This window comes from Leopardus geoffroyi, chromosome C3 (assembly GCF_018350155.1).
Source record: "Leopardus geoffroyi isolate Oge1 chromosome C3, O.geoffroyi_Oge1_pat1.0, whole genome shotgun sequence".
NCBI lineage: Eukaryota > Metazoa > Chordata > Mammalia > Carnivora > Felidae > Leopardus > Leopardus geoffroyi.
In genome coordinates this window covers 142,131,477-142,158,466 of record NC_059338.1, presented here as the reverse complement: position 1 = coordinate 142,158,466, position 26,990 = coordinate 142,131,477, and the positions used below count along the sequence as shown (strand labels likewise).

At 42.7% G+C, this 26,990-nt stretch overlaps 1 long non-coding RNA gene across 4 annotated transcripts in view; it reads right to left on the bottom strand.

Annotated features, from left to right (window-relative positions):
- The window catches only part of LOC123586204, a 71,685-nt gene that overhangs the window by 25,218 nt on the left and 19,477 nt on the right, over window positions 1-26,990 (bottom strand). For all 4 annotated transcript variants that reach the window (XR_006706676.1, XR_006706677.1, XR_006706675.1 and 1 more), the window contains exon 3: window positions 10,904-11,011. This is a non-coding gene — a long non-coding RNA (uncharacterized LOC123586204). The remainder of the gene's footprint in view (window positions 1-10,903; window positions 11,012-26,990) is intronic.

Genomic DNA, 26,990 nt, shown 5'->3' with positions numbered 1-26,990 from the left:
CACGTCGTTATGATCACAGCCAGTGACATTCATCAAGTGCCAAGTGTTGGCCTGGCATGGCAGAAGAAAACTGCGTAGCTTCCACCTTTTCCCCCTCAAACTCTTCTTTGCCACTTGACAATTATAAATATTTATTGAGTAATATCTGAGTATCAGGCACTGTTTTGGGCACGGAGGAATATCCAGATGAGTACAATATGGGTGTTCTCAACAACAGTAGAGACCACAGGTGGGCACGTGCATGTGAGTGTGTGTGTGTGTGTGTGTGTGTGTGTGTGTGTGTGTGTGTGTATGTGTTGGAGAAGTAGCAAGGGTGGTATGACATAATCAGTTGAGGAACTTAAAAAACACATATATGTATCCTCTCCCACCAGACTCTGATGTGTCTTTAGTGGCATATCATTCTGATATATTCTAACAAATCATAATCATCACCTGCAAGCTAAGAACCTTGATTTTTTTTTACCTCAAAAGGTAAGAAGAAATACTTTTTATTTCTATTTTTAAAATTTTAAATCCAGTACAGTTAACACCTAGTGGTATATTAGTTTCAGATGTACAATATAGTGATTCAACAGTTTAAAAAATTTTTTTAACATTTATTTATTTTTTGAGAGACAGAGAGAGACAGAGCATGAGCAGGGGAGGGGCAGAGAGAGAGGGAGACACAGAATCGGAAGCAGGACCCAGGCTCTGAGCCGTCAGCACAGAGCCCAACGTGGGGCTCAAACTCACAAACCATGAGATCATGAGCCTATCAGGCACCCTTGATTCAACAATTTTATACATATCTTAGAGCTTATCATGATAAGTGTACTCTTAATCCCCTTCACCTATTTCACCCATCCCGCCACCCACCTCCCTTCTGGTAACTACCAGTTTGTTCTCTTATAGTTAAGAGTCTGGGGGCTCCTGGGTGGCTCAGTTGGTTAAGTGTCTGACTTCAGCTCAGGTCATGATCTAACGGCTCATGAGTTCAAGCCCCATGTCGGGATCTGTGCTGACAGCTCAGAGCCTACAGCCTGCTTCAGATTCTGTCTGTCTCTCTTGCGTCTCCCCTGCTTGCACCCTGTCTCTCTCTCTGTGTGTGTCTCCAAAGTTTGAAAAACACTGTTGTAAGGAAAGAGGGTAGCTTTGCTCCAGGCCTGAGGGACAAGAACCCATATTGTTATGCCTCAGTCAGAGGGTAAAAAATAGGGTGTAGGTCTAGGCTGAGAAAGAAATAGGTCAAGCTTCTCTAAACCTTAAACTAAAGGAGTGCATATGTGTTCCAGCCCAAGTCACCAAGATAGAAGAGTGTGAGGACAAAAGCCCCAGTGGGTAGTAAAGCACCCTGGGATAAGAGTCACTGGGATTGTCCTCTGGGCTCTGTGTATCCACTGAAGCACTTGGCTAATGAAGGTTATGAAGATTCGGGGTCCTACAAGCAAGGCTATTCAAAGTCTAGGAGACACCTAGCATAGAGGGACCCTAGTGACATGGAAAAGGAAATATTCGACTCCAGTCTCAGCTAGGTCACTAATGACTTCAGTCGATCCAAGCAGGTCACGTAATGTCTCATGAGGTAAGGCAGCAGGGTTGGTGGCAAATGAGTGCAGGCTGCCATAACTCAAAGGGCGCTGTCCCTCAGCACAGCGTGAGGGGACTGCTGCAGGTCTAGTGGTGACCGGATCTGCAACAACGACACTGTCCCACCACCTGGGGAGCCTGTGCTTTAAAATCATGACCTAAGTCTGAGCACAGGGCTTTTGGAGATGGTTGTCGATTGCTTATCAATCAACAGGTTGCGGGCAAAGAATACCACCTTCAATTTCCTCATCTATAATACGGAGCTAATCCTACGGGAGCACATTCTGGCTCAGGGCTGGGCCAGGCGGTCACACGGGGGCCGGCACATGTGATGTCAGAAGTCCCAGCTTTGTCTCACTACACCTGCCTGAGTGACACCTGGTGGGACAGAGGTGGGTGGGTCAGAAAAGAATATAGCTATGGAAGCTAGGCAGTCCAATAAGGAAAAGATATACATATACATATACATATACATATACATATACATATACATACAAACATACATATTCATGGATTCAGATGGGTGATACACTCCGACACGTTATAATTCCTACCCTCAGAGAGCTCACAGACTGGTAGAGGGAGACCGAGGTGGAATGAATAGCTGAAACACAGCATGCTGTGTGGAACCATGAGCAGGCCATGATCAAGGTAAGAGCATCCAACACCTTACTTACGCCCTCCTGTATTTCCCCCTCACTTCCTCTAACACTGGTTCTCATAAGGCCATGCTACACCTTCCCTCCCAGGCGACATTTAGAAATGGGTTGCATAATTTTGGTTGTCAGATGCCTTTGCCTATTAGGGCTGCTATAACAAAATACCCCAGATTGGGTAGCTTACAAGCAATGGAAATTCTTCTCTCACAGTTCTGGGAATGGGAAGTCCAAGATCAGGGTGCCAGCATGGTCGGGCCCTCTCCTGGTTGCAGACTTCTCTCTGCATCCCTGAATAGTGAAAGGGGCGAGGGAGCTCTGTAGCGTTACATTCTGATGCAGGAGGTAGAAAGCAGACCAGTAAACAAATAGGTAAACCATATAACATCAGATGGTAGGAAGCAGTATAAGAAAAATTAGTAGGGAGGGGGGTGACTATTTTCCATGGGACGGTCAGAGAAAGGCTCTCTGCAAACATTTGGATAAAGACCTGTATTAAGTAAGACAGTGAACCATGTACGAATTGGTGCAAAGAGCCTTTCAGGAAAAAGGAATAGCGGGTGCAAAGTCTCTGAGTCTGGAGTGTGCTTGGCAGCTTGTAGGGACAAGGAGGAGGCTGGAACAGCATAAGCAAGGGGAAGAATGACAGGCAGTGGAGATGGAGTGTCGTTATCCGGCAGTTGATGACATAGGACCTCGTAGGTCACAATAAAGACTTTGAGTTTTATGTTAACTATGATGGGAAGGTATTAGAAGACTTTCAGCGGAGAGTGACACGATCTAACTTGTATATATTTTTAAAGTTTATTTATTCTGAGAGAGAGAGAGAAAATTCGAGCAAGGGAGGGGCAGAGAGAGGAGAGAGAGAGAATCTCAAGCAGCTCCGCACTGCCAGCACAGAGCTGGATGTGGGGCTCTCTCTCACCACCATGAGATCATGACCTGAGCTGAAATCAAGAGTCAGACGCTTAACCGACTGAGCCACCCAGGCGTCCTGATCTGACTTATATTTTCAAATGATTAGTTTATGGAAAAGAAACTGAGGGGCAGGAGCGGAATGAGAAACGAAATTTGAAGGGCCAGAGAACACCCAGCTAGCAGAGCGCAAGTCGTGTGCCTGCATCACGGTTGCCAGGGATGGAAAGAGCAGGAATCTGGTCACCAAAGCGGCGAGCTTTGGCATCTCATATGACAGCAGAATCCCCCCGCAAACAGAAAGGGGAGTCGGATGCTGAAATGACAAGTGTCCACAACACAGTAGACTCAAAGGACTTGGTGAGGCAACGGGGCAGGAGAGAGGAATGTAGGGGGACAGCCAGGGCTCTGGCATCGGGGGCTGGGTAGACAGTGGCATTATTTGTTCATCAACACTAAGGAAGAGGACTCAGGAGTGTGGCCTAACCAAGAGGTGCAGACGTGGGATCACAGGTATGCAGGTGGTAACTACAGCTGTAATAGTGAAGGAGATCTGACCCCAAAGGGTGGAGGAGGAGGAGAGAAGAGTTCAGAGCTCGGATGCTAGAGAACACCATGGGCAAAGACAAAGGAGCAGACAAAGGCAGTAAAAAGAAATGGTTAGAAAAACAGGAGAAACAAACAAACAAACAAACAAACAAACAAACAAACAAACGAGGGCCTGGTCAATAGCGTCGGTCAAGCATCTGACTCTTGATTTTGGCTCAGGTCTTGATTTCATGGTTCATGAGATCAAGCTTCACTTCAGGGTCTGCGCTGACAGTGTGGAGCCTGCTTAGGATTGTCTCTCTCCCTCTCTCTCACCCGCCCCCCTTCTGTCTCCTTCAAAATAAATAAATTTTTTAAAAAATGCTACAGAGACAGGTCCTGTAAGTTGCTATAGCTCCCTGTGTTTCCTGTCATAGAACACTTAACGTGTTTGTTTACGATAGTTGTCTGAAAGCCACCCCCCTTGCTCCCCCCCCCCACCCAGTGAACTGTAAATGCCATGAGGCCAGAAATTGTTTCTATTTGGGTCCAGCATTACAGACCAAAGGGCCCAACATGATGCTTGACCCACAGTGGCATTAAATATTTGTTCTAGGGGCGCCTGAGTGGCGCAGTCGGTTGGGCGTCCGACTTCAGCCAGGTCACGATCTCGCAGTCCGTGAGTCCGAGCCCCGCGTCAGGCTCTGGGCTGATGGCTCAGAGCCTGGAGCCTGTTTCCGATGCTGTGTCTCCCTCTCTCTCTGCCCCTCCCCCGTTCATGCTCTGTCTCTCTCTGTCCCAAAAATAAATAAACGTTGAAAAAAAAAAATTAAAAATAAATAAATAAATAAATATTTGTTCAATTACCAAATGGACAATCGAGCTGCAAATAAGCAGTCTTTCGCGATCTTTTCCTGAGCACTGGCAGTGCAACGGAGAGATCCCGTCCCACCACAATCAGCTGTAATACGAATGAGACATGAGAAAATGGAGAAATCAAGCATCTAACTTTCCTCAGAGGAGGACGGGTAAGCTCAAGGTGCTCTCATGTTCAGGTTGCTCATGGTTTGCTTTTGTTTCTCTTCGCTTAGGAGAACAGTGGACGTGAGCACATTCCTTCAGCGGGTAAAAGCCTGCAGAGGGGGAGGAGTAAAAAAACTGAGGAGAGAGGAAGTCACGAGCAGAGTCCCAGAAAAGACTGGAGGGGTGGGATCAAGAGATCAAACAGAAGGCATGGTGGTGAACTAAAGGAAAAGCAGCTCTGAGGCTTGAGGGAGAGAAGTTTCTGTAGAAAAAGACAAAGGTGAGTTTGTAGATGAGAGTGCAAAAAATAGTGGGAATTCAATTTACCTATGCTTAATTCTATCTATACTCTAGAAGAGAAGATGCAGGAATTGAGGCTAAATACAAAGTTTATTTTATTTTGGTTTTTTTATTATTATTGATTTATTTTTAAAGGAGAGGGAGACAGAGCATGAGCAGGGGAGGGGCAGAGAGAGGAGACAGAATCTGAAACAGGCCCGTGCTCTGAGCTGTCGGCACGGAGCCCGATGTGAGGCTAGAACTCACAGACCGCAAGATCATGACCTGAGCTGAAGTCGGACCCTTGACCGACTGAGCCACCCCGGAGCCCCGAAGCTCACCACAAAGTTTAGAGAGACCAGTCCCCACAAGGGACCGCTCTCACTTCTGACACCAATTACAAGTATGGAGAGTTCCAAACACCCCTCAAAGCTTCCAATAATTCCGCAGATGGACTCACAGAATTCACTGAAAGCTGCTATACTCCTGGTTACAGTTTATTACAACAAAAGGATACAGATTGATATCAGCCAAGGGAAGAGACATGTAGGACAGAGCTGAGGAGAGCTCAAACATGGAAACTTCCCATTGAGAATGTCTTCTTCCCATTGAAGCATGGACAAGTTATACCGCCAGCATACACGTGTGACAATATGAACAACATGCAGAGGATCACCTGCCAGGGAAGCTCACCCAAGCCATTGGTATTTGGTTTCATTGGGGTGCCCCCCCCCCACACCCTGCCCATGTGGCTGACCTTTAGTCCAGTGCTTCTTGGAGGTCAGGCTATTGCCGTTGGTCTCCAGGCCCCTCTAGAGACAAATCTGATATGCCACAGCCCAACACCCCCAACATAAATCGTACTGTTAGAAAATCTGGTGGCTCAGGCCCCTGGGAAAACAAAGACACTCCCATCAGGTGTGACATTCTAAGGGCCTACAGATCATCTTCCAGTAGCTGAGGGTAAAGGCCAAGCCTCTCTTTGTGTAAAGTAATTCTTCACTATTCCCAAGGCAATTTGCTGATAAAGCGTGAAATGAAAAGAAGGGCAGGAGCTTAAGAAGAGCAATAGGGAATAAAAAGAGAGTCAACGGCCTAATCACAGAAGGGTGGCCGGCCGAGATCATTTGGCTCGGGCAGGAAGGAGTACTGACGTGATCGCATTCAGACGAGTACTTCTCTGAACGCAGCCAACAGGGTGTGCGTCGCGTTTTCGTAAACTGTGGTGTAAACGACATCCCGTGGAGACACGCCAGGGCTGGTGCCTCTAGGTGGCTCACATAATAGGACAGCACCTATTCCAGAAGCATGCCTGTTCCATAGTGCACCTGTTTCTCAAGAAACAAGATTCACAGTCTGCCTGCTACAAATGTCAGGCGTAGCCCGTTTAGGTGACTCTCCTAAATCTTACCAACAGAGACTGAGTCACATCAACAAACATGTCTTGAGAACCTACCAAGAGTCATAGCACACATGCTAGAATCTGCTGACAAAAATGACGATTATAGGACACCTACCCTCAAATAGTTCACAGTCTGGCTAGGAAGAGAGCACAAAAACAACTTGGGGTTTATAAAGAAAGTACAAGGTCTAACTAAAAAAAAAAAAAAAAAAGAGTAAAAAGAGGAAAAACTCACTGTGAATGAGGCGCATGTATGCTAAGGTTCAGGAAGACATTCCCAAGATGGTTTTATTCACTACCCCATAGCCAGCTCCTAGCAACGCCTGGCACATACCAGGCGTAAAATACGTGTTTGTTAAATGACCAAATGAACGAGTGAAATATTATTAGGCAATTAACTTAAGTATATACACATATCGAAAATGCTAGTGACAAAGAGGTATAATTTCCTAACCAGGAGTGGTGACACAAGAGTGGGGCCAGAACTTCCTCCTTCCCCAGCCTGAGTTTTTACAGCTGCGTTCCTCACGAGTCTATTTCTGTTCTATTATCGTTGTACAAGTTTGCACCAGGCAACAAATGCTGAACAGGAAACTTCACTCAGATAAGAGGGATCTGAGGAAAGCCCCTCTATCTACAAATATCTTTTGCCAACGTTTTATGTAGCTGATATGAGAGATTCTATGAGACATCTACTTTTTTAAGAAAATGAAATATTTTTTGCAGATTGCATATAGCCCCAAAGACGGTTCTGGATATGCAGAAACCCTTTCTTCTGTGGATACAGTATACTTTAACATTGAAGTACGAGAGATCTGCAGTCAGACAGAGTAGGTCTAAATCTTAAATTTGCCACCAAAATAAGAATGACTTTGGAGATGTTATTGGGGGTTTTTTAATATGTGAAATAATAATATAGTATCTATTTAAGCCTTGCGTTCTGCCCCCAATTAAGACTAGAAGAAAAGAGGGGAAAGGCCACTAAAACAAGGAGGAAATATATTTTTAAAGCAAAAAGCTCTCCATATTTTTTTTTTTTTTCATTAAAACTACTGAAGCGGGAGGGGCGGCAGCCTGGGTGGCTCGGTTAAGCGTCCAACTCTTAATTTCAGCTCAGGTGAAATTTCACCTCACAGTTGGTGAGATCGAGCCTGGCGTGGGGCTCTGCACTATCAGTGCAGAGCCTGTTTGGAATTCTCTCTCTCCCTCTCTCTCTCTGCCCCTCCCCTGCTCTCACTCTCTCTCTCAAAATAAATAAACATTAAAAAAAAAAAAAAAAAAAACACCAAAAAGCTACTGAAGAGCTGTGAATGAAACAAAGTATAAACTCAATTCCAAAGCAGGGTGACCATTTCTAGGTGAGCCAAGATCGGCTGCTTTCATCCTTGGGTGCATCTGTCAAGCCCACACACAGATGAACCAGGGAGGAGCAGGGAGGGGTGTTGCTGGGATGGGGAGACCCTGGCTAAACTCTGATGATCACATGTGATGCTGTGATGGGTTAGAGTCTGGAAAAACTCCAAACTAAGATAGTCTTATTTGGTTTCCATCAGCAGTAAAAGACAGCCCCCAGGATGGAAGAAAATATTTGAAAATTAGATATCTCATCAAAGACTAGTATCAAGTTTATACAAAGAATTCTTGGAGTGCCTGGGTGGCTCAGTTGGTTGAGCATCTGACTCTTGATTTTGGCTCAGATCATGATCCCAGGGTCGTGGAATCGAGCCCTGCATTGGGCTCCACACCAAATGTGGAACCTGCTTAAGATTCTCCCTCTCTCTCTCTCTCTCTTCCTCTTCCTCCCTCTGCCCACCTCCATACACTCTGTCTCTAAACAACAACAACAACAACAACAACTCTTAAATCTCAATAATAAAAAGATAATCTGACTGAAATATGGGCAAAGGATTTGAATAGACATTTCCCCAGAGAAGATATACGAAAGCTAGGAAACATGCTAAAAGATGTTCAACATCATTAGTTATTAGGGAAATGAAAATCAAAACCACAATGAGATACTACTTAACTCCCATTAGACTGTCTATTAATCAAAATGACAGATAATTGGATAATTACATGTGTTGCAAAGCATATGGAGAAATTGCTGGTGAGAATTTAAAGTGGTGCAGCTAGTTTGGCAGTTCCCCAAGAAGCAAAACGTAGAGTCAACATATGACCCAGCAGCTCCAATCCTAGATATATACCCAAGAGAGCTGAAAACATACGTCTGCACAAAAACTTACACAAGCCTGTTCATAGCAGTATTATTCATTGTAGCCCCAAAGCATAAGCAATCCAAATGTCCATCAACTAGTGAATCAATAAAAAAATGTGATCTGTCCATACAATGAACTTATTATTCAGCCAGTAAAAAAAAGAATAAAATACTACATTGGATTTCAACAAAATTTAAAACATCTTCTTATAAGACACTATTAAGACAATGAAATGAGGGGCGCCTGGGTGGCTCAGTCAGTTGAGTATCTGACTTTGGCTCAGGTCATGATCTCACAGCTCATGAGTTCGAGCCCCGCATCGGGCTCTGTGCTGACAGCTCAGAGTCTGGAATCTGCTTCAGATTCTGTGTCTTCCTCTCTCTCTCTCTCTGCCCCTCCCGTGGTCACACTCTGTCTCTCTCTCTCTCAAAGAATAAACATTAAAAAAATTTAAAAAAAGACAATGAAATGATAAGCCACATGTATACACACACACACACACACACACACACACACACATACACACACAGACTCATATTCTGAAGATATGGTACATAAAGAACTCCTGAAAATCCTTAAAAAGAAATCAAACAACCAGCAAGATCATGTACAAAAGTCTACTACAGACATTGTCAAAAAAAGATATCTGAACGGCCAATAAACATAAAGAAAGGCACTCAACATTTAAGTTAGCAGGGAAATGCAAATGAAAGTCCCCATGAGATTCTAAATGTTATACACTTAGCAGAAAGGCTAAAATTAGAACGACTGATAACATCAAGGGTCAGCTAGGATGCGGAGGAACTGGAACTCTCACACACTGTGTTTGGGAGTATAAAATAGTATGACCACTTCAGAAAATTGAAAGTTTCTAATAAAATCAACCAATATCCTATGTCATGGGCTTATTCGCAAAGCTAAGTCAGATGTAAACACTTGGTTCAGAGTACATTTTTTTTAACGTTTATATATTTATTTGGAGAGAGAGAAAGGGAGGAAGGGGCAGAGAGAGATAAGGAGAGAGAGAATCCCAAGCATACTCCACCCTGTCAGTGCAGAGCCCGATGCAGGGCTCAATCTCACAAACCATGAGATCATGACCTGAGCCAAAATCAAGAGTTCGATGCTTAACCAACTGAGCCACCCAGAGGCCCCTCATAGTACATTTTCAATACACGTTTACAGTGATAGTAATAAACTACCTTGCACTCATAAATATCTCCTCCAGTTACAACGTGGACTTAACTAACTGCCAGAGCTTTGTTATTTAACTATTTCTTGACTGCTAGAGTGGTCTCTACCAGGTCTCTAGTGGGACATTCTCAAATTAGTACCTCATACCAAGTCTACCTGAGTTCAGGTAGGCAATTATGGAAACTGGAACATCTAAATAAATAGAACCCTATCATGCCTAAAGTCGATAAGTCAATTCAATGTATAAAGAAGAATACACATTTTTCTGTCAATTTTGATGCAGTTGTTTTGGTAGATATCAAGTATTTAACTTTCAGAGTGTCTTTATTTGCCAAGAATTGTGCATAACAGGTATCTAATCCCTGGAGGACGTTACAAGGCTCAGGAATGGGATGAGAGCGTGAAAGTCAGTGATATTTGCTCCAAATGTCACTTGTTAAAAAAGAAAAAAAAAGTCATATTCACATTTTGATGCATCCAGATGTTCCCCCATTTCAAAACTTCTGCATTGAAATGTCATGTTTTCATTCTAATCCCTTGCTCTGTGAGGTGTTGATAAGCTCCTATGGATTCTATAAAGATAAGCAAGCTTTGTCCCTGCCACCAAAAGACTTAAAATATAGTAAGGATGTATAGGCAGATATATAATTAACTGTTCTCCCTGGGAATGAAACTCAGAGGACCAATTGAGTCATATGATCCCAGAGAGTCCCATGAGTTCAATAAATATCAAGTCCACCATACACACATGCAAGTTTCCTGGGGCCTCTATGAAGGGGAATGTCACTGTTCTGGCTTGTCTCAGAAGGCTCTGACATCACCAAAATGGCTAATTGTTCAATTTTTAAAGATTCTTTCTAAAATCCCAGAGGTGCAAAGGAATCTATGAACCCCCTGAAACTACATGGAAAAAAATGTTATGTCTTTATATGCATTTTGGCGGGGAGGAAATCTAGAACTTTCGTTAGACTGTCACATGGCTCTGGGACTTAAAAAAGATTTCCTCTAAATTTGTTCTAATTACAATTTGAGTTTATCTATGACCTCCCATTACTCACGTAATTGAGAGTTGGCTGTGACTTTAAAGGCAAAAATTGTTAAAATCACAAAGATGAACAAACCGTGTTAACCAGGTGACACGGTTCCATTGGTCGCAGACTATGGCTTCCGTATTCCTTGAGGTCTCTGAGTGCGTCGACATAGTCATGATGGATCAGTTTGAAATTGATCTGGAAATGCAAAGTTTAATTGATTTTACTCCTAATTAAGCATCTTAACAGTCATAATTAGATTTTACCTTACATAGTAAATGGCCTAAACCATTTATTAACTGTGTGCTTTGAGCGATTAAACTCTGTGCCTCAATTTCCTCATTTATAAAATAGGAATAGTAATAAAATCCACCACAGACTTGTTACAATAATTGAATGAATTAATATTTGTACAGCACTTAGACTAGTGCCTGGCACAAAGTAGATGGTGTAGAAGTGATGAATAAATAAAATATTTGTCTTTATTTTCAAAGCCTGTGGATTGATTCTAGTCTGCATTGTTAAATATGTGTAATTGAAATTCTGGAGAACTCTTCAGAACTCTCTGAAGCTTACTTCATATGAAGAGCTTAAATTTAAGATTTCACGTTCAAGGAAACTTATCTAAAGACTAAGCAGTCCTGGGGCACCTGGGTGGCTCAGTAGGTTAAGCATCCAACTTCGGTTCAGGTCATGATCTCATGGCTCGTGGGTTCGAGCCTCACGTCATGCTCTGTGCTGACAGCTCAGAGCCTGGAGCCTGCTTCCGATTCTGTGTCTCCCTCTCTCTCTGGTCCTCCCCCACTCACACTCTGTCTCTCTCTGTCTCTCGAAAATAAACAAACATTAAAAAAAAAAAACTAAGCAGTCCATCCATTTCTTAGATTGTCCAAAATATGTCTCTGAGCTACAATCGGTCCCCACTGAGATGTATATGTTGTCATACGGTCTTGGCACTTAATAGAATCGCTTTTACTGAATTCTGCTTGTCCCCTGCCACTACCTTGCCAAAAGAGACCCTTTAAGAAAGTTCTTCAGATTGTCCCTATGTGTTTACTAGGGATGTTACAAGAGACACTGTTGCCACCACACCCAGAGCCCTTCACCAGGCTAGTGAGTCCGCCAATGCATTCCATCCCCAGTTGCTGTGCTTGTCAAAACCCTTCTCCAGAAAAGCGTTCTCAACCAGCAGGTTAGAACTGTCTGGGGGATGGCAGACTACGCTCCACTCCAGTGGCAGACCATAGCCCATGACTGAGTAATGTAAAGCTACAAAAGCCAGGCGGACAACCCATGATGCCTCTAAGGCTCCAAAGCCCCTTATGAGACCAGGCTGTCTTCAGTTGAAACCACACGTTTGCCAGGATTCTTCCTCTGCTTCCCTCACCTCCTTCCAGCTTTTTCCTGAGAACTCTCCCTCCCTAAATGATTCGTGCAGGAAACGCCATCTTGGATTCCACCTCCAAGGAACCCAAGCTAAGACAGCCATTAAATCAGATAGTAATACTGTATGCTGGGGGTGAGGGTGAGATTTTTCTCTCAGGCTTCAATGCTAGGAAAAATTATGTTCCTTCAAAGTAAGTTCTTCATTTTTATCTTATTAACCCTATCAGTCTCCTGAGAGTGCGCTCCTCTTTATTTTGTTTGCCATGAATCAGAATCAAATTTTCTATCCATTTCTATTATGGACCTGTACTGCATTACCTATTTTTGTTTTGTTTTGTTTTGTTTTGTTTTGTTTTGTTTTGTTTTGTTTTGTTTTGTTTTACACTGCCTATTTTTTAAATTTAGGCTCCACACCCAGCCTGGAGCCTGACGTGGGGCTTAAACTCACAACCCTAAGATCAAGACCTGAGATGCGATCAAGAATTAGACGTTTAACTGACTGAGCCACCCAGGTGCCCCTACACTGCTTTTTTTTTTTTTTTTTTTTTTTTTTAGTTTTTTAAAAATGTTTATTTTTGAGAGAGAGAGAAAGAGAGAGCACGAGCAGGGGAGGGGCAGAGAGAGAGGAAGACAGAGAATCCAAGCAGGCTCTGCACTGTCAGCGCAAAGCCCAACATGGCACTTGAACCCACAAACCATGAGATCATGACCTGAGCCAAAGTGGGACACCCAACCACCACCCAGGCACCCCCCTCCACTGCCTATTTTTGAATGACAACTTCACCCTTAGCTTTATTTCACCATTTTACTTTTTTTTCTTTTTCTTTTTCTTTTTCTCTTTCTTCCTTTCTTTCTTTCTTTCTTTCTTTCTTTCTTTCTTTCTTTCTTTTTTCCCCCCATAATCAATCAATCATTATGTGCTTTGGAACCAGGTGGAATATAAACTTTAAAAGAAGTCACAGTTTCCCTAATCCTTCTTTTGCAATCTATATTCGACACCACTGGTTAGTGACTTGTCCGAGGTAAATTAACAGTGAGTGGTTGAGCCAGCAGGAGACTCATAACTGAACTTCTAAAACAGTGTTCTTTCTTTTTTTTTTTCCTCCAGCTTTATTGAGGCATAATTGACAAATAAAATTGTAAGATATTTAAAGTATACCATCATGATGATTTGATACAGTATCCATTGTGAAAGGATTCTGCCCATCTAGTTAATTAACATATCACCATGTCTATATGAATACATATATATACAGATACATGTTTGTATGAGAGAACATTTAAGTCCTAGTCTCTTAGCAAATTTTTAAAAAAAAATTTTTTTAACGTTTATTCATTTTTGAGACAGAGAGAGACAGAGCATGAATGGGGGAAGTTCAGAGAAAGAGGGAGACACAGAATCTGAAACAGGCTCCAGGCTCTGAGCTGTCAGCACAGAGCCCAACGCGGGGCTCGAACTCATGGACCGCGAGATCATGACCTGAGCTGAAGTCGGACGCCCAACTGACTGAGCCACCCAGGTGCCCCCTAGCAAATTTCAATTATACAATACAGTGCTATCGACTGTAGTCACTATGTTATACAACAGATCTTCAGACCCTATTTAGAACAATGTTCTTTCCACCATGATTAATGCATTCATTTATTCAACAGGCACAAGCATACATCTATACTATATGCTGGGTTCCATGCTAGATACCCAAAATATAAAAGTGAAAAATTAATTCCCAATCTAGTAGAAAATTATTTGCCATTTATTTACATGCTGCACATGTAAATAAATAAATGCAATAAAATATTTCAGGTGCCATGATCAAAGCAAGAGCAAGACTGGGGAAAATGTATTTTACCTGGGAAAATCACAAAGGGCTTAGCAGCAGAGATGATTCTTGAGTGACCTTGAGTGATCACTGGCTGGATATTCTGGGTGAGGATGGCAGAGAACACATTCTGGGGGATAGATTAGTTTAACAGTATACTAAGTATGCAAAAAATAGCCTGATGGGCCTAGGTAGCTACAGATACCTGGGTATAGCTAGAGCCTATCTGGGAAGGGAGGTAGCGTGTTGACGTAGAGCAGGGCTAGGCACAGAGCATTTCTGTATCATCCTGTGAATTAAGACTCTGTCCTGTGAGGAGTAGGAGCAATTAAAGGGATTAAGAATGATCAGATCGGCATTTTTCAAAATGGATCTGGCAAAGCAGTGGGAATTGGATTGGGAGAGTAGAGGGCAAGGAGGTTCCCAGCTTTCTCCTTTGAGTGAGTGGATGGATGTAGGTATCAGTCACTGAAATGAGAACTGGTGGGGCACCTGGGTGGCTCAGTCGGTTAAGCGTCCGACTTCAGCTCAAGTCATGATCTCGCAGTTTGTGAGTTCGAGTCTCGCATTGGGCTCTGTGCTGACAGCTCGGAGCCTGAAGCCTGCTTCAGATTCTGTGTCTCCCCCTCTCTCTGCCCCTCCCATGTTCATGCTCTGTCTCCCTCTGTCTCTCAATAATAAATAAACACTAAAAAATAATAAAATAAAATAAAATAAAATAAAATAAAATAAAATAAAATAAAATAAAATAAGAATGGAAGATGTTAGAGGGGAAGTAGTGAGATCCGTTACCCAAGGAATAAGCAGGTGAAATGTTTAGCAGACAGTTATAAGGATCTGGAAGACAAGGGAGTTCTGGCCTAGAGATACTGATTCAGGAGTAATCATCTCCTGATGTTAAGTAAGTAATAGATAAACAATTGATAATGACAGGGGAATTGATGAGGAGTATACAAACCAGTGTTTCTCAGTGTGAATCTTTCTCCACATGCATTAGAATCATCCGAGCAGCCTGTGAAAATACAAACTCCCAGGCCCAGTTCCAGACTTATTGAAGCCAAATTGTGAGGAAGAGTCTAACTGGGTTTTCTGTATTCTGAACAAAACGCCTTCAGAGATTCTGAGTTTGCAATCCACTCTGATACACGGTGGTATGTTAGTCAAGGTTGTGCAAAGGAAAAGGACCAGTAGGATTCATACATATGCATGCACACACACGTGCAGACATATATATAGATTATCTACCAATACATACAAATGGATGTCTTTAGGTATTTGTATATCTACGTATATCAGAGAGATAGATTGATTTTAAGAAATTGGCACATGTGATTTTGAAGCCTGGCAAGTCCAAAATCTGCAAGGTAGGCTGGCAGGCTGGAGACCCAGGGAAGAGTTGGTGATACAGCCAGAGTCCAAAGGCATTCTGCTGGCAGAATTCCTTCTTCTTTGATGGCGATCAACCTTTTTTCTATTAAGGCCTTCTATTAAGGATGAGGCCCAGCTCATTATGAAGATAAGATGCTTTACTCCAGGTCTGCTGACTTAAACGTTAATCTCATCTAATAAATACCTTCTCAGAAACTTCCAGCATTATGTTTGCTCAAGTATCTGGGCACTGTGGCTTGGCTAAGATACACGAAATTAGCCATCAGGGGTGGGAAGGGAAGAAAAGGACAAAGAAGGGAGCTGAAGAAAGAACCCTAATGGGCAACAACACTGAAGAGCTGGGCAAAGCAAATAAGGTCCAGGGCAGAGAAGGACAAGACTACTGGCCACAGAGATGTCAGGAGAACTGAAGGAATGGTGCCACAAAAGACAAAAAAAAAAAAAAGCTGAAATGTTCAATAATGTTAAATGACACAGAAAAGTCAAGAAGATACAAGATGATAAAAAGTGAAAAGAATTCACTGGGTTTAAGAAATAGATTTTTGGTGATGTACCAGGTTCAGTGACACAGAGAAGGTAGAAACTTCATTGAAGTTAAATGGGGAAGGAATCATTAAAAAACAAAAGCAAAAAGGGGTGCCTGGGGGGCTCAGTCAGTTGAGCATCTGACTCTTGATTTCAGCTCAGGTCATGATCTCATGGCTCTTGAGTTTGAGCCCCACATCACACTCTGAGCTGACAGTGGGAAGCCTACTTAGGATTCTCTCTCCTCTCTCTCTGCCCCTCCCCTGCTCATGTTCTCTTTCTCTCTCTCTCTCTCTCTCTCTCTCTCTCTTTCAAAATAAATAAACATTTTTTTTAAAAAGATTCCAACCATAATTGGTGATGGTGGGGAGGATATTCATATAGTTAGAAATATAAATAGTATCGGGGCACCTGAGTGGCTCAGTCAGTTAAGCGTCCAACTTCGGCTCAGGTCATGATGTCACGGTTCGTGGGTTTGAGTCCCACATCGGGCTCTGTGCTGACAGCTCAGAGTCTGGAGCCTGCTTCAGATTCTGTGTCTCCCTCTCTCTCTCTGCCCCTTCCCCACTCACACTCTCTCAAAAATAAATAAACATAAAACAAGAAGTATAAATAGTACCAATTCTTGTATTAAAAATTTTCAGTAGGATCATACCATTTGACCAAGCTATTCTACTTCTTTAAAATTGCACGAAGGAATTGAAAATATATCTATACCAAGATTTAGCTGTAAGATGTTCATTCGATTGTGGTTTTCAATGTTTTTATTTTTTAAAGAATTTAAATGTATAATAATACAGTATTAAGGAAAGCAGTTATGTCCTATCTAGGTCAGATTTACAGTGAAGGTAATGAAAGTGAAGCTTTGGGCCCCTCATTTCCTCCTTTATAACACTGGGAAAGGTCCTTATAGCTTTGGATGAATAATTTTATGGTTTTTTTCCTTAAATAGGGCTCTCTGAATTGTATGCTGTAGGCCCCTCCAAACCCAGATCTCCTTTGGGTGTATTCATGTAGTTATAAAAATAAACTTGCTTTCAATAAGACAAACAATTTTCCCCCAGATGGGCAAATTATTTGAATGGGCATTTCATCATAAAAGAAATATCAATGATGGGGCAGGGGGGTGGGGTGCCTGGGTGGCTCAGTCTGTTAAACGTCCAACTTCAGCTCAGGTCATGGTCTCATAGTCCATGAGTTTGAGCCCTGCATTGGGCTCTGTGCTGACAGCTTGGAGCCTGGAGTCTGCTTCGAATTCTGTGTCTCCCTCCCTTTCTGTCCCTCCCCTGCTCGATCTGTGATTCTCTCTCTTAAAAATAAATAAACATTAAAAAAAAAGTTTTGGGAATGCAAGCTGGTGCAGCCACTCTGGAAAACAGTATGGCAATTCCTCAAAAAACTAAAACTAGAACTACCCTACGACCCAGCAATTGCACTACTAGGCATTTATCCACGGGATACAGGTGTGCTATTTCAAAGGGACACGTGCATCCCCATGTTTACAGCAGCACTATCAACAATAGCCAAAGTATGGAAAGAGCCCAAATGTCCATCAATGGATGAATGGATAAAGAATATGTGGTATATATATACAATGGAGTATTACTTGGCAATCAAAAAGAATGAAATCTTGCTCTTTGCAACTACTGGAGGGAACTGGAAGGTATTATGCTAAGTGAAATTAGAGAAAGACAAAAATCATATGACTTCACTCATATGAGGACTTTAAGAGACAAAACAGATGAACATAAGGGAAGGGAAAGAAAAATAATATAAAAACAGGGAGGGAGACAAAACAGAAGAGACTCATAAATATGGAGACCAAACTGAGGGTTACGGGAGGGGCTGTGGGAGGGGGGATAGGCTAAATGGGTGAGGGGCATTAAGGAATCTACTCCTGAAATCATTGTTGCACTATATGCTAACTAATTTGGATATAAATTAAAAAAGAAAAAAATAGAAACAAAGGAGAGAAAAACGTATTGGAAAAAAAAAGTTTAAAAAAGAGATACTGATGGTCAAGGAAATGCAAAATACAATCACAGTAAGATACCACTTCTCACCTTCTAGAATGGCTACATTTTTTTTAATGGTGTGAGGATGCAGAGCAAACAGAGCTCTTGTACCTTCCTGGTGGGAATGCAAAATGGTAGCACGACTTCGTAAACCAGTTCGTCAGCTTCTTATAGAGTGAAATGTATACCCACCATATGACTCAGCAACCTCACTCCTAAGAATTTATCTAAGATAAATGAAGATGTGGGTTCACACAAAGACCTTCCGGAGAATGTTTACGGAAGCTTTACAAAAGATCACCGAAAACTAGAAACAACTCAGATGTCCATCAACAGGTGAATGGATGAATAATCGTCGTATACCCACACAATGGAATAGTACTCAACAATAAATAGAAACTAGTGATGCATTCAACAGCATGAATGAATCTCAAAGGCCTTATTTTAAGTGAAATAAAAGGCTATGTTCTGTAGGATTCCATTTATATGACATTCTGGAAAAAAAGCAGGCTATAGGAATAGAAATCAGATCTGTAGTTGCCAGACTGGGGTTGAGAAAGGAAACGTGGGGATAACAGAAATGTTCTGTATCTCGGTTTTGTGGGGCTTGCATGACTGTATATAGTTTTCAAAATCATCAAACTAAGCACTTAAAAAGGGTTTTACTGCATGTAAATTATACCTCAATAAATCTGACCTAAAAAATTGAAGTTATAGAAAAATATCTAATGACAAGGAATGGTGGTCACTGAGTATTAATAAGTGAAGAAAGCAGATTATAAAATAAACTGTATTAGTTTTTATAAATCAAGCATTTTGTGCATAGAGAGATAATACATAATACATTGAACAGAAGAACATATACCAACATTTCAACTACCGTTGTTTTTGAGGCATTGATTCATGAGTGAATTTTGATTTTATATTTTTGGTTATGTGCATTTTCTAAATTTTCTTCAATAAGTATATATCTCATGTGATTTTTTTAAAGAGGATTTTTGTTGATGGTGATGGGTTAAAGGTTTGTAAAAACTGAATCGAGGGGCGCCTGGGTGGCCCAGTCGGTTAAGCGGCCGACTTCGGCTCAGGTCATGATCTCACGGTCCGTGAGTTCGAGCCCCGCGTCGGGCTCTGTGCTGACAGCTCAGAGCCTGGAGCCTGCTTCAGATTCTGTATCTCCATCTCTCTCTGACCCTCCCCCGTTCATGCTATCTCTCCCTGTCTCAAAAATAAATAAATGTTAAAAAAAATAATAATAATAAAAACTGAATAGGGGCGGAGGGGGGGTTATCCAGATACAGATTCTAGCCTATTCTGATAGGCTTTGCTATTTAGGGAGAAAGTTATCAGAAAGGAACTGAGTTCAAGGATAGGATTTTTTTTGTTTTGTTTTGCTTCTTCTTTTAAGCTGATTCTTTTCCTGTCAGGAAAGAGTGTGAACAAGACACCTGTGCAGTCAAGCGCTGACATGACACTCCTTGAGAGACATAGTCATGGAGCAGTGTTAGGAGCAAATCCCAATTTTATGCTCAAAAGCCTCAATGACTCTCCTCTTTCTGAATGAAGCTTTCCATGATGCTACCCCAATTTTTCATTCAATCTTTTTCCCTGGTACCCACTTTCACATACTCCGTGCCCTAGCAAAGGGTTTACTCACTATTCCCAGCCACAGCCTGAACTTCCCTGATCCATGCCTCTGCTCTGTCCCTTCTGTCTAGAATGCTTATCCCTCTCTTACCTCCAGTGGGAAACAACAGTCAATTCCCTGCACGCTACAATAAGCCTGTTCTTCATTGACACTCTCATCTAGGTATACTGTCTTGTCAGTTGTCTGTGACTCCTCTCTCCCTCATTGATCTTAACTCCTTAGGCTCTGTAACATGGAACACAGTGCTTTATAAATGTTTGCTAAGTGTTGTTGAAGATGGCACCAGATTGAAGGTGCCAAATTTTGGAACATCCATAAATTGGAAATACTTGTACAGTGGACTGATTACTAAGATCTGTCCCAGATTTGGACTGGTTATAAGGAAGAAGCCACATTGATGGCCCATATCAGCACATAAGTCCTCGCACCTTGAACCTAGTAAGTGATATGACACAGAAATGGGCTTCTAACACAAAACTCAAGTATAAATATAGCAAAGTTAACAAAACTTGTTGTATAAGTAAAACAAAATTAGGATTCATTGAAACTATACGTAGTCAATTTTTTTTTTTTAAGCAAATGGATCTTTCAGATCTGTATCGGTTTTTAAGTACATTTTCAGGGACAACTAACAGCTTATTTTTATGATTGAATGTCCTATCTACGTGCTCTGTGAGAAAGGGTCTAGCTGGACATGGTTTTTTTTAAGAATAGGTGCTATGGATCATGAATTGGCCAATTGAGTTGTTCATTTCTTAACTATAAAAGTGTAATTATGATAAAATGCAATTAATAGAAACATGCAAACTATATCTATGCTTCTTATAGCTGAATGACCTGGAAATCACTAAATGCACATTCTACGGTGAAATATTTTAAAGGTTCACGTAAATCATTCTTGTTCATACAGCTAGTCAGCCTTCCCATATCTGTTGGGCATTTGGGGGTCCCAATGCCTACTACCTGGGTCATTCTGGAAATGTAGAGGTTCCCATGAATGTGTTACAGTTGGATGGAAGCAGGAGACTCTCCAGGAAGGAAAACAAGGAAGACTCAGCCAGCTCTAGGATAAAAACCATGGTTGGGTGGGAGCCCTAATAAAGGCACAGAGCCTGTTGAGACACCTACCTCAGGTGCTATACATGTTTCTTAGCTATATGAATTAGAAGGTTAGAGTAACCTTCTTTGGAGATTTGGGGAATCATCAGCCTGATCAATCAGCCATTTGGTGGTGATTGAAGTCATAAAAGTAGATATGATCATCAAGGGTAAATGAGTAGAAAGAGAGAGAAGGGGACAGGATGTTCAAGTGGTAGTAGGGGAAAGAAGATAGCAATGAAAAAGGCTAAAGAAAACGAGTCAGAGATCAAAGAAAAACCAGGGGACATGTCATATCATTTGTGGTGAACAGTACCAAATGCCAAAGAGAAGATGAGGCAGGTTGAAAAGGGCCACAAATTATTTATGATGCTCCTTCTACTCAGAAGTAGGGTTCTATGTACCCCCTGCCTTCAATCTGGGTGGGTTTTGTGACTATTTCAAACCCAAATGAATACAATGGAAGTGGTGCTATGCCTGTTTCCTGGCCTCGATTTTAAGAGACCAGCAGCTTCCAATTCCTGTCTCTTGCAATGCTCCTTCAGGGAAAAGCCAACCACCGTGCAAGAAGTCTGACTTCCCTGAGATCACCGCACCGTGAGAAAACCCAAGTTAGCCAAAAAGAGAAATGTCCATTGGGCGCCTGGGTGGCGCAGTCGGTTAAGCGTCCGACTTCAGCCAGGTCACGATCTCGCGGTCCGTGAGTTCGAGCCCCGCGTCGGGCTCTGGGCTGATGGCTCAGAGCCTGGAGCCTGTTTCCGATTCTGTGTCTCCCTCTCTCTCTGCCCCTCCCCCGTTCATGCTCTGTCTCTCTCTGTCCCAAAAATAAATAAACGTTGAAAAAAAAAAAAAAAAAAGAGAAATGTCCAGCCAGCCTTGCCTGCTCTACCCATCCTAGCCCAGGCTCCATCTGCCCAGCCACAGCTGCCATTCTCCCTGCACCTGCACCAGAGACCTCAGGTGAGGACCGCTCAGCTGAGCTCAGTCAACCCACAGAGCTGTGAAAAAATCGTGATTTTTATATTTGTGTTTGTATTGGGATGCCTGGGTGGCTCAGTCGGTTAAGCCTGCGACTTTGCCTCAGGTCATGATCTCACAGTTCGTGAGTTTGAGCCCCACATCGGGCTCTGTGCTGACAGCTCAGAGCCTGGAGCCTGCTTCAGATTCCGTGTCTCCCTTTCTCTCTGCCCCTCTCCCACTCGTGCTCTGTCTCTCTCCGTCTCTCAAAAAATGAATAAACATTAAAAAAAATTTTTTTTAATAAATTTGTGTTTGAATGGTTTATTATACAGTGTTTCATTTCAATTCCAACTGGTATACTGACACTATCCATCCAGAGATAGCATAGACCCCAAAGGTTAAGGGCAAAGTCCTCCACAAGACAGCCCTCACTTCAGATGCTAGCTACAAGTCTCAAGAGGTCCCCAGGCCACACTCACTGCTGAATAACTGAATACAAATTCAAAGGTTCTCACGACCCCCTCAGGTTCAGTAATTCACTAGAGTGACTCACAGCACTCAGGAAAGTGCTATATTTATTATTACAGTTTTATTATAATGGATACACATAGTACAAGGTGTGGGAGGGTTCCAAATGCAAGCTTCTATGTCCTGTCTCCATGGAATGAGGGCACATCACCCTCCTGGCATCTTAATATGTCCACCAACCAGTAAACTCCTCCAAACTCTGTGTCCAGAGGTTTTATTGGGGTTTCATTACACAGGCAAGATTGATTAAATCACTGACCACGTGTCTGAATTCAATCTCCAGCTCCCCTCCCTAGAGGCTGCTGAATGCCCTAGCCCTCTAATCATGTGGTTGCTCTTTCTGGTGACAAGCCCCCATCCAGAAGCTCTCTATGGTCTGACCATGACTCATTTCATTAGCAGAACAAAGACAGCCCTATCACACGGAAATTCCAAGGATTTGTGAAGCTCCATGCTGGGAACCTGAGACAAAAACCAAATTTGTTATTATACCACACACAGCAATAAATAACTAGAACAGAAGTCAAGTAAATTAAGAATGGAAACATATCCACTGGATTTTGTGGTGTCTACATTAAGCAGAATTATAGGCTAATGGGACGGAGCCAGTGGGAGGCAAGACCTATTTTTTGTTACCTGCAGCCCAAACCGTCCTAGTACAATGCCATGATAAACATGTACATATACATGCACATGCATATATACCATACACATGCATGTACATAAAAGCCAAGAATACTTTAGGAGCTACATAGTGGGAGAATACAGGCATACAACAAAAATTGCTAGGGGAGTCAAGTAATATTTACATTTTATCTTGAAGGATCAGTAGGATTTCTTCAGATAGAGAAGTCAGAGAAGCATGATGGAGATAATCTGGGAAGTGCAATAATGCTGAATAGTTACAGAAGATGGAATATTCTAGAATCAGTGAGAAGTTCAATATTGCTGAAGCATTGTCTAGAAGTGAGGGAGCCAGTGATGGAAAACTGGGAATGAGGGAGGAGCTCTCAACAAAAGTTTGTAAATGCAGTTTACGACCTGATTCTGATAGGTTTAGTGGACCACAAGGGATTTAGACCCGCATATAGGTAATACGTAGCTGTTCTCGATTTCTTTTTCCTGCGATCAAATACACATTACATAAAATTTCCCATTTTTAGCCAGGTGTCAGATTTTAAACATAGATGTCACATACTCAAATCTGATAAGCTATTAAATGAATCTCAAGATACTATTATTATATTTTGAAAACAATTTTAAATGTGTATTTATTTATTTATTTATTTATTTTTCCCAACGTTTATTTATTTTTGGGACAGAGAGAGACAGAGCATGAACGGGGAGGGGCAGAGAGAGAGGGAGACACAGAATCGGAAACAGGCTCCAGGCTCTGAGCCATCAGCCCAGAGCCCGACGCGGGGCTCGAACTCCTGGACCGCGAGATCGTGACCTGGCTGAAGTCGGACGCTTAACCGACTGCGCCACCCAGGCGCCCCAAATGTGTATTTATTTTAAGGGAGAGAGCGAGAGAGAGCACGTGCGTACTAGCAGGGGAGGGGCAGAGAGAGAGAGGGAAAGAGAGCATCCCAAGCAGGCTCCACAGTATCAGCGCAGAGCCTGATGTGGGGCTCGAACTCAGGAACCGTGAGATCATGACCTGAGCTGAAATCAAGATTGGATGCTCGGCTGACTGAGCCGCCCCAGGACCCCTCAAGATAATATTATTAAAACGAATAATAACATAGTGTGATTTTTTTAATGAAAATACTGAAAGAAAACTTAGAATGAACAGCTCAGCGGTTCATGGGGATATATATACATATATATATATATATATATATATATATATATATATATATATACACATACATACACATATATACATGGGGATGTATATTGCCAAGAGCCCTTCAGGGACGGATGAGCTGCCCAGCTGCGGGTTGTGCAGTCATCAGATGGCCTCCAGCTGTCAGTCACTTCGGAGCTGGTCTCAGCTGCTGAGAGCCATCCTGCCCGAGGACATGCACTCCCTGGGTATATTATTCTCAAGGGAAACACAACCAGTAGAATTCATACATATATATATGTATATATATCCCTCTTTTTTTCGTTCTATTCAGGCTATCAGCTGACGAGATGATGCCACTCAGCCACTCACACGGAGGAGGACAGTCTGCTTCACTCACTCTACCAATTCAAATACTAATCTCATCCAGAAACACTCCCACAGACGCAGCCAGAAATAACATTTAGTCGAATACCGGGACACCCCATATCCCAGTCAAGTTAACACAAAAACTAACCATCAAGTCAGGGCAGCCTGCTTCCTGGGCCTGGTGAGGCAGAGGCATAAGGCCCAGCCTTCTGCCTGAAGGGGGACAAATTTGTTCCAGAGCTCCCGCAGGGTAGCTGAGGCCTGCAATGCAGCATAGCCTCTCCACCTGCTAGTACGGCTTTCCCCACTTCCTTTCATGAGTGTTGATCCCTAGTAAATATCTTGCACCTCAACCTGGGTCTCTGTGTCTTCTCCCAAAGACCTCTTCTCCACGTCTGCCTGACCTGTGACAGTGGGGCATTAGTCAAAGGACATGGATTTTTTTTTTTTTTAATTTTTTTTTTCAACGTTTATTTATTTTTGGGACAGAGAGAGACAGAGCATGAACGGGGGAGGGGCAGAGAGAGAGGGAGACACAGAATCGGAAACAGGCTCCAGGCTCTGAGCCATCAGCCCAGAGCCCGACGCGGGGCTCGAACTCACGGACCGCGAGATCGTGACCTGGCTGAAGTCGGACGCTTAACCGACTGCGCCACCCAGGCGCCCCCAAAGGACATGGATTTTGATGATGACAGATCGACCTAGGTTCAAAGCACACTCTGCTACTTATTAGCTGTGTGATCTTGGATAAGTACTCCAACCTTAGTTTTCTCATCTGTGAAAGGTGAATGAAACCTACCCACCTTGCAGGGTTGTCATAGGAATTAGAAATAATATATGTGATGTCTGTGGTACATGGATGGAACTCAGTAAATAGAGCTCATGTTGTTTCACAGAAGACACCATTGGGTGTCTGCTCCGGACACGTAGAGATTCCTCCATTCAGAGTGAGTACCCGGCAAGAGGTTCCTGAAGGTTTCTTGCAGGATCTGATGCCCATGAACAACACTGGGGCCTGCAAGCAATGAGAGGTTAGCAGGGATGGTGCATCAGAATCCAGGGGTCACATGTTAAGTTCTCCAAATAGTTCTTAAAATCCCTCTCACTGGACTGGAGGTAAAAGAGAAGCACCCCCGACCCCTCAGCCAAGAAGAGGAGGGAGCACAGAACACCTGCAACTGTCTCCAGAATGGTATGGAGGTGGGTAATCAACTAGCAATGGTCAGGTCACTCGTGGACCAATCTCTCTTGCAAGCCCTGCATGGTGGCACCTGTGGTTAAGTTCTCAGTCACTTGAGTCTCTTCAAAACCTTTAAAGTGCCAAAAATAAACTAAAATTAAATTTAAAAATTAAAAATAAAGTGCATTTAACGGCGTGTTCCACAGTGGTTAGTAAAACCCCAAAATATCCCTGTTTTCATGGGTCTTGGAGTTTGTTGAGAGAGAGATTACAATAACACATCCAAATATATAATTGTAGGGGCGCCAGGGTGGCTCAGTCGGTTAAGCATTGGACTTCGGCTCAGGTCATCTTCTGACGGTTTGTGGGTTCGAGCCCCACATCATGCTCTGTGCTTACAGCTGGAGCCTGGAGCCTGCTTCAGATTCTGTGTCTCCCTCTCTCTTTCTACCCTTCCCCCACTCCTGCTCTGCCTCTCTCTCTCACTCTCTCTCTCAAACATAAACATTAAAAGGGGCGCCTGGGTGGTGCAGTCGGTTAAGCGTCCGACTTCAGCCAGGTCACGATCTCGCGGTCCGTGAGTTCGAGCCCCGCGTCGGGCTCTGGGCTGATGGCTCAGAGCCTGGAGCCTGTTTCCGATTCTGTGTCTCCCTCTCTCTCTGCTCCCCCGTTCATGCTCTGTGTCTCTCTGTCCCAAAAATAAATAAATGTTGAAAAAAAAATTAAAAAAAAAATAAACATTAAAAGAACTTAAAAAACATGCCCAAATATATAATTATAAACAATGATGAGTACTAAGAAGGAAAGGTTCACTGGATGGGTTAGATTTGGGTGGCCCTCAAGGAATCATGCCTCCTGGTATTCTTCCCTGTGTACCATCCCCTTCCATGTTGACATTGGTTTGGCCATGTAACTATTGGGATATTACAAACATAACAACTCCAGCTAAACCCCCAGCAGGTGGCCAGCATGATATGCCAGGCTTGTGACCTTCCAGCTACCTTAGCACCTCTGTAAAGACCATGGGAAGCAGAAGAACCACCTGATCAAAAGAATCATGGTAAATAATACCATTAGTATTTAAACCATTGAATTTCAGGGTGGTGGTGGGGGGGGGGTTGGTTAGTGACATGGCAATAGATAACAAAAACACAAAGCTATGAAAACAATAACAAAAGGCCCTATCTAGTCTGGAAAACTGAGAGGCTTTCCAGAAAAACTGATGATTTACATGGACTCCAAAAGAAAAGTAAGGGTTACCTTCCAAACAGGGAGAACAGAATGCACAAAAGCCTGTGTTTGAAGGCAAGAAGATGCAGTAGAATGAGGGTCATTATGATGTGAAATTTTGGAGCCCCAGAGCAAATGTTCAAGGAAGAATTCTTGAGATGTCTTTGGTGCAAAAAAGGTGATTTTATCAAAGCACCAGGACAGGACCTTGGGCAGAAAGAGCTGCACTGGGGTGGTGAG